Genomic DNA, 5774 nt, shown 5'->3' with positions numbered 1-5774 from the left:
TCTCACAGATCAGCCATCCTTTCAAAAGGAATCAGCGCAGGCACATGTACACACATACACACACACAATAACTTGTATTTGACTTAAGACAACTGCAGTGTCTATGCATTAAAAGAAGAAAAAAAAACCTTCATTTACAAAAGCAAAGACCAGAATGCAAAATTAGTCATTTTGAATAGCCACATCTAAAGGGACTTCCTTTTTTCTACACCACTGATCCCGGTTTGTCTTTTTTTTTTTTTTTTTTTTTTTGGGTTTAATGTTAACTACTAGTGTTATGGGGGGGGGGCAGACTATGAATATTTCATCAAAAGTGGTGGTGAGAAAAGATTTGTACCTGTCTGAATGCCCCACAATCTTGATCAATTTAGGTTAAGTACTGTTCAGTTATTTGGAAGAAAAAAAACAGTCAAATAACATTTGTTAAAAAGAAAAGGCAGCTGCAACTGGAGAAAATACTTTGAACTTCTGTTATTAACACATTAAAGTCTTAGAAAACATATAGCTCCTTTCCTTCCATATCTGCTAGCTTCCAGCAACCCTGATTATTTAAATCAAAAACAATGGAACAACCAGCCCTTGTTTCAAACTGACAACACTTTTTTTTTTTTTTAGGTCTGTTGGGGAGACTGGGGACCCGCTAAAAGAAAGGGTAAAATTAGCTGAAAACCAAACAACAATCACCCCAACAGAAAAATACACCATCAACTAGTTGTATACATTGTATACCGCCACCACCACCTCTTGCAAACACATTTACCCAAGTCACTTGCCTGTGGATTTCACAAACTGATACATTTCAGACATTCAAAGAAGACATAACAGCTCCTGCAAACACAACCAAGACCATCCCCTCCCTTCCCAAAAAGAATATAGATTTCTCCCCCATGCCTTAGCAAGAAAGCCTATGCTTACTTCTTAACCTGCATGCACTGATAAAAGAGCAATTAAAAGTTGCAGATGAACTGCTGCACCTCCAGGATGCTTTAAGGCTTCTGATTATTAATTCTGAGGACTCGGGGCTGATCCGTAATTCCCAGGAATCCCATCCCCTCAACACTTCCAAAAGAGAGAGAAAAAGAAAAGAGTAAGCATCTAGTTTTGACAGAAAAATGCCTGGATACACAATGCCCAGATATTCCTTTTCCCCAAGTGCCCCTACTATTTGACTTTTAAACAAGACTATCTAACCCATCTAAGACTATATAACCAGCATGCACAAGACTCTGGTTCTACAGATGAGGATCATCACACAGCAATTCAAGAATCATGCATCTTTCGAAAGGACTTTTCCTGTTTTTTACTTTCATTCAAAATACCAAAATGGTCCAGGCTGTGAGGAAAATTTAATCCCCAAGGCATAACATCTTCCTCTTCTAGATCACAAAATAGTGAACATCAATATAAAAAACCATGCTTCCCTAAACCTGCAATTAATTTTTTTAAAAAATTGGGGGGGAAGGGAATGGTTAGCAGAGCAGCTTTATATAAGAACTCACCTAAAACAGGCAGAGTCATCGGTAGCTAAGCTATTTATGCAGGATTCTTAAAATGGCGTCTGGCAACACTGCCTCATTCCTGTATTGAAGCTAAAATGGTAGCAGTTTGTTCAATAGCTGTAGCTCTTGTTTAAGCAGCCCTGCTAGTTTCAAAGCCACCTTCCTAAATATCAGAAGTAGGAAAAGCTCAACCAGAGGACACCAACAACCCAACGTTTAGAAGCTTAAAAAAAATCTGTAATGACAGGGAGAGTTTGTGAAGTCACAGGTTCCTAAGGAAAAACCGTCCCTTTTAGGTCCTGAGCCTTCAACGTGAGACTGTGATGAGGCCCCCTTGCCCTCGAATTAGGTGGGTGGGAGGTTAGGAATCATTCAGCCCAGTGGCATAAACTGCAGACAGACAGGTGTCTGTGCAAACACAGAAATGTTCCAAGGAAGCAGGCTGGGGGGAGGGGAAGAGAAAGCCCATGCCCCCTTCTCAGTGTATTACAAATCAGCTTTGCATCCATACCAAAAAGGAGCTAGGTGAAATGAAAGTGCTTCAGGGACACCAGGCATCCGAAAAGCCAAGCTAAAGGGCTGCACCTCGGTCTGAGGCCAAGGTAAAACAAAAGGCTGTTTACAAAACTGAAAACGGCCACCAAATAAATACCCAGTCCTCTGAAGCAGCCAGTCCTCGTAAGACAGTTAACACAAGGAAAGACCATCCGAGTCTGCAGATAAACACAAGTAAAACATTCCCTTTTCAATGCACAGGATACTCACAAATTAGATTTTTGTCCACCCCCAACAGAGCCCTGAGAATTAACAATGGTTTTTGCAAAACCTGCTTTCAGAGGCTGAACTAATATCCTCATAGTGGATAACGTAATTTACTACTGCAGGTCTGAGAATTGGCCTCAGAACTCCTCTGGTGCTGGGAGTGGGGAGTTTCAAGGTGACTGCTTTTTTAGCTCCAGGGGAGAAAAGAGGGCACAGTGCCCAAGGCCGTGCCAGGGCGAGGACAGGCTACTGGCTCGACGCCGGCCGGTAGGTAGGTAATCATGCTGGGGAGGGCCAGCCTGGCAGCATGGTGGCTGGGGAGCTGGCACGGCCACTGCCTACTTGTTTGTCTGTAAGGAGAGTGGGCAGAGGGGGAAGGGCAACCCTGGCCTTAGCAACCTGCAGCCAAGGGTGAATCTTTACTCATTTTTGCATTTTAAGAGCCACCAAGGGACTTCTAAACCTATTCCCTTTTTAAATCTCTGCTGTGGGGTAGCGAAGTCCCCCTTGAATGTGTCTCTCTTTTCAGGGTCGACCAGAGGCAAAGCCAGCTCTAGGGGCTCCCAGGCTGACCAATGTTTGTTGCCCCTGCCGCAGGAGAGAGAAGGGGAGAGAAGGCAGAAAAAAACACAAAAGAGATCACACACTGAAAGTGTTTGGACTCTGAAAAACCTACCTTTGCCTCCAGGGTTTTCTAGATTACTGTCACCCCGCTTTCTAAAAAGTGACTCGTTTTCCCCCTCTCCTTTTTAAGACCTGATGCAGTTTCCCCACTGGTTCTCCCAAGGAAAGAAAAGGAAGAATGTTCTGTTTAAAAGAAAAGGGGTTATAAGAAAGAAAGGAAAAAAAGCTATTGTTTTCATCCCTAATTTATAATCCAAGAGGCCCTATTGTTTCTTTCTTTCTGACTCAAATCTTTGAGCTGTTAATTATAAAAGTAACTGGACTTGGCTCCAACGGGCTTAACTATGTTCATGCTCAGCAATTAGAAAAACTCTGTAGAAAGTTTACTGAGTGATTATATATAATTAATTCCTAGTTACAGACTGAACACTGACCATTTTCTGGAGCTAATAAAAGCAGTTACTCCCCCCCTCCCCCACGTGAATGCCAGTTAATTTCCCAAAGCAGAAAGTGAATCCATCCTGGAGGGTCTTGAAGGGAAAAAAAAAAGACAGAAATCAAAAGCTCTAGTGTGTCTGTGTTTGTTCCTCGCAGCTGTGCATCCTCTTTGGGGACTGAGGAGGCAGAAGGAAAAAGGAAAACAGCCCAATGTTCTGTTCCTCCCTCTGCAATTTACAAACGTGGCAGAGAGAACATTCTACCTTGATGAGAAAAAGAAAGGGGAGGGGTGGGGGAGATGCCCTAGGAATGGAATGTAGGAGTCTCTTCAGCTTGGTGGATCTGCTTTTCCTAAAAGGAACAAAGATGGTAGAAATTTCCAGAAGGCCCATTCTCAGTCCAGCTACTGCAATTGTCAATCTTTAACCTTTCCTCCAAGTCTATTGGTTCGAAAACTGGAAACAGGAACCCCATTGGGCTGCTCTGTGAGCCAGCACTGCTGTCCCTACCTAGTCTTGCTGCAATGCAGACATTTATTTTTTTCCCCTTTAGTGAAACTGGGAAATAATGCTACTTCGAAAGCAATTAACTTTTTAGAGACCCGTGCATGCTTGGTGGTGGCCACAATACCAGAGGAAAAGTGGCTAGCTTGGTCCAGGGCTGGAAACTTGCTGGGGCTGCACATCTTAAAACAGATCTTGGCTTTCCAAACCTGTGGGAGCCATTTTAATGCAAGCTTTTAGAGGACAAATGCCTTGCCCTTAAGTTTCCTTCCAGCCCAACAAACACAGTTATGCAAACGCTGAAGGCACCAAACCAAGAGTCTTGTGATTAGATATTGCTTCTACAGAGGCCACAAGAACCTCAATATGTAATTTCCATTTACAGCAAGCAGATAAGAACAAAGAAAATAGCTAAGTATCTGAACTTGTGTGGGGTAGTGGCACTGTTCAGTTTTAAGTATACAACATCATTAACTGCCTTTTATGAAGCTGGCCCACCTTATATAGACTTTTCTCAAATTAGAATTTGATATATTTCTCCTTACTAAATGAGCTTTTTCCCAAGTGGTGCCAAAAGGTGGGTTGCTGGACACTAAAAGGAAAAAAGATTACTGACTCCATAAAGTTGGCATAACACAATCACTTAATATACTTCCAGCATTTACAGTCATTCTGGATTGGTCTCCAAGCTAGAAATGTGTGTAGTGAACTTCTAGGGAAATTCTGAAGGTAATGCTAAACAAGAGTCTACTTTTTTCACTTTTAAATTCTAACTACGGCATTAAGAGATCAGGAGAAATGTTTTAAAAAAAAAAAAAGTGAGAAATAAATCATATGTAAGGCCTGCGTGCATACAGATGTGTGGGTCAGGATTGGAAAAAGGCCGAATCTGTTGATCAGGGAATCCTGAATCAGACCAAGTTTGGTGGCAGATGGGATTTTGCACTATATATAAGGTATCCTAAAACATAAATACTGACACCACTATCCCCCCACACACACCACCACCACCAGCTCCTGCCCCACCAATATTTTTAGGGCTCTGTGCGCCTCTAAGAACAAGCAGTTTTATTACATTCACAAGCAGATCACCTACCAGAGTTCTAATATCCAAATAAACCCAATTAAAGGTCTAGAGTCAAGTCACAATGAACTGAACATTTCTCCCCTGGCTGAGGGTAAACAGGAACTGTAATCTTCAATCCTAGCTGCAGGTTATCAGGAAAAACAGTGGATTCAAACAGTCACCTAAAATCAAGACACTCTTTAAAATGCCCTTATTTTTGTTCCTGCTAATGAAGACCCCAACTGCTGTAGCCAAGACCCCCTATTACAAACAGACCCCAAATGTTCGCAAAACTCTTTATACATGGTCACAGAGGAAATGGATTGCTTTACTTACCCAACAAATGTTCAAGCAACCGTCTCATTTTTCCACAGTTAGGAAGAGAGAACAGGCTGGCAGATTTGGGACTTGATCAAAAAGGAAATTTTTTTAAACAGTTACATGGTATTATTAAAAACACACACAACAACAACAACACAACCCAACAACTGAATATGGAATGCTGTCATGAGCCACACACATGATTTTATTCCCTCTGCACTCTCACACAGGAGGGCAGAGGATGATACAATGTAAAAAAGGGAAAGGAAAATGAAAACAAGGATAAAAGATACATTAGTTCATTGAAAATCATGCAAGAGTAGAAAGCTAAGGGATTCAAAGAGTCCTCACAGATTTTTTCTTTTTTGCAGGATGTTGTCCAAGATCTCTCTCACCCCCACCCCCCAATCCCCATCCCTACTCCAAAAACTTCCTCCAAAGCCTAGGAAACACTTTCAGAAACATTTGCAGGCTGTAGGCTGGCTTGCAGAAGAACACTCTGTTATCAACCTAAGTCAGAAAAAAAGACTGAACAATGTAGTTTCAAGAGAAGAAGCTCTG

This window comes from Galeopterus variegatus, unplaced genomic scaffold (assembly GCF_000696425.1).
Source record: "Galeopterus variegatus unplaced genomic scaffold, G_variegatus-3.0.2 Scaffold1748, whole genome shotgun sequence".
In the NCBI taxonomy this organism is placed as follows: domain Eukaryota; kingdom Metazoa; phylum Chordata; class Mammalia; order Dermoptera; family Cynocephalidae; genus Galeopterus; species Galeopterus variegatus.
This window is presented reverse-complemented; position numbering follows the sequence as displayed.